Source organism: Myotis davidii, unplaced genomic scaffold (assembly GCF_000327345.1).
Source record: "Myotis davidii unplaced genomic scaffold, ASM32734v1 scaffold2863, whole genome shotgun sequence".
Taxonomy (NCBI): Eukaryota; Metazoa; Chordata; class Mammalia; order Chiroptera; family Vespertilionidae; genus Myotis; species Myotis davidii.
In genome coordinates, this window is record NW_006294115.1 from 434147 (window position 1) to 436533 (window position 2387).

A 2387-nucleotide genomic window follows, 5' to 3' on the forward strand; every position below is an offset into this window, starting at 1 on the left:
CTGCAGGTGGGGAGGGGGCTGCAGAGAGCTAGGCCCGGGAGGAGAGTGAGGGCAGAGCGGAGCCACGCGCTGAGTGACCAGGGGAAGCAGCTCCGGTCCAAGCCCTGTCTCAGAAAGCGGCGCTTCTCCTTGGCGCCCCCGCCCCGCCCAGACCCACCCAGAGCAAGTGACCGGAGGGTGCCCCTCGAGGTGCCCAGCTCTCCCACAGGCCGGGCCGTCCTGGTCCCCTGGTGCTCTGCCCGGGCATTTGCAAGGCCAGGCCGCAGTCCAGGAAGCAAAGGCTAGGACATCTGCTGAGGCCCAGGGGGTCTCCACCCTGGGCTCGGACCCCTGGGGCTGTGGTACCACAGGGCATGGCAGGGGCCCCTGCGGCTGGCCAGAGCTGGTGCCAGTCCCGCCCGCACCCCCAGACTGTGCGCCCACATCACCGAACCACTGCCCTTGTTTAAAATGGGGGGGGGGGGGCCATAGGGCTGCTGAGAGGACCCGAGACAGGCACACTGAGACTTCACGCAGCCACACAGCCCTGCTTTCAGCAGAGGTGACCGCATCTGGCAGGCCACAGCAGCCTGCCCGCCCCCGCCACCTTGCAGGGAAGAAGGGGAGCCCCCGGAAGCCACCCTTCCCATGGAAAGGCCTCGTGGTAACTGGCTGAGCTCAGGGGCGCTTGGGGGGGGGCATGGCAGGGACCACCCGCCTCCTCAGCCCACTTAGCGGCCCGTTGCCCCTCCGTCCCAGCGAGAAACTGGACGGAAGAGAGACCCAGGGGGGTTCCTGGACAGGCCGCCAGCAGGGGCAGGCCTCGCACATCCCAGCTGTCCTCCGAGGACCAGGCAGCTGCAGGCTGGGGCGTGGAAATGCTTAGAGCCAGGCCCAGGTGGGGCAGGGAGGGCAGCGCGCAGGAGAGGGGCCGGAACGATGGGGCACACGAGTCAGGGAGGCCTCAGGTGGCAGAGAAATCGTGCCCCCGCCCCCCAGCCCTCTGCACTTCTCACCCCCAGGGAACCACAAGGCGGCAGAGCTCCTCGGTTTATTGGCAATTATTTATACAACATACAAGCGATCGCTGTCCAGTTCCAACGCACTGGGCCCCGCAGGGCCCGTTAGTGATTCCACTTTGTAAATAGCTTATGAGAAGCAAGCACGACGGGCAAGGGCCCCGTCGCGAAGCGAGCCTCTTGCCGCGCACCCGCTGCTGCACGCGCACCCGCTGAGCCAGGCACCAGAAGGTCGTCTCCCGCGGGCCCAGCCGCCGGGTGCCGTGACGTGGACGTTTCAAGGCACATAGGACTCCCCCTCCCCCCGTAGCAGCTCCAGGCTCTGCCTGGGGACCTGGCTCACTCCCACCCACCAGCCCGTGCTGTGTGCTCACACCCCGAGGTCTGTGCTGGGGCCACGCTGGCTGGGAGGCAGGTCCTTGCCCTTTACATTCGGAGGATTGAGACTCTGACGTGCGAGGTGTCCTAGCACCACGGGGAGGCGCTGTCAGGCGTCTTTTGATGTCTCTCGGAGAGTGTGGGGTGGGGAATTCCATGGGGAGCCAGGAGGGGCGGAGGGCGGGGTGGTTCGAAGGAGACTCAAGGCACTGAGGGGTGGACAGCTGGGCGGGTCTTGGGCAAGGTCCACCAGGAGAGGGTGGCTGGGGAGGCACCTGGCCCCACTCCTAACTGAGCCCCCCACGGGGCCATGGCCTCCTGGGTCAGAGCTGCTCCCTCCTGTCCAGCCGGAGGGCCCGAGGTACCCCCAGGATCCCCGACCAGCGCAGGCGAGGTCTGGGCCCACCCTCACGATCCCGTCTTCCCACGCGCTGCTCAGCTGCTGTCCCTCAGGCCGCACACAGCGCGAGTTTATCCGACACCAGCCCGTCAGAGCCCAGTTATGGCTTTTTGACTTAAAATCATGAAGGGTGTTTCCTGTTCTCCCCGCGACCCAACCCTGACGTATGTGGGGCGGGCCATCCTCGAATGGACCAGAGAGACACAGAGCCACACCCCTGGGTGCGGGCACCACGTGGACTATGCCAACCCGGGGCGGGGTGAGCAGGGACCGAGACCAGCTGTCCCGAGCCGTCGCACTGTTCAGAGTGGGAGGCAGACACAGCAGACCGTCGCGGGTGCACAGCGGCTCCTGCAGACGCCACGGGGAGGCGTGGACTCCCCACCTGGCAGCGCTGTGACCGCCCGTGCCTCTCTGGGGCCTGCAGGCCCCCACGTCCACGGGGTGAGCCAACTCCACTTCCAATCTAACCTCGAATCTCAGCAGAGGGGGGGCCAACGGTGCAGTTCAGGCGGAAGGAGGGGAGCGCCGAGGCCAGGGCCCTAATACCCAGGCCAGGCAGGACCCTGAGGCGGCGGGAACCCGTAGGGAGGGGCCGGCCCGTGGGGGTA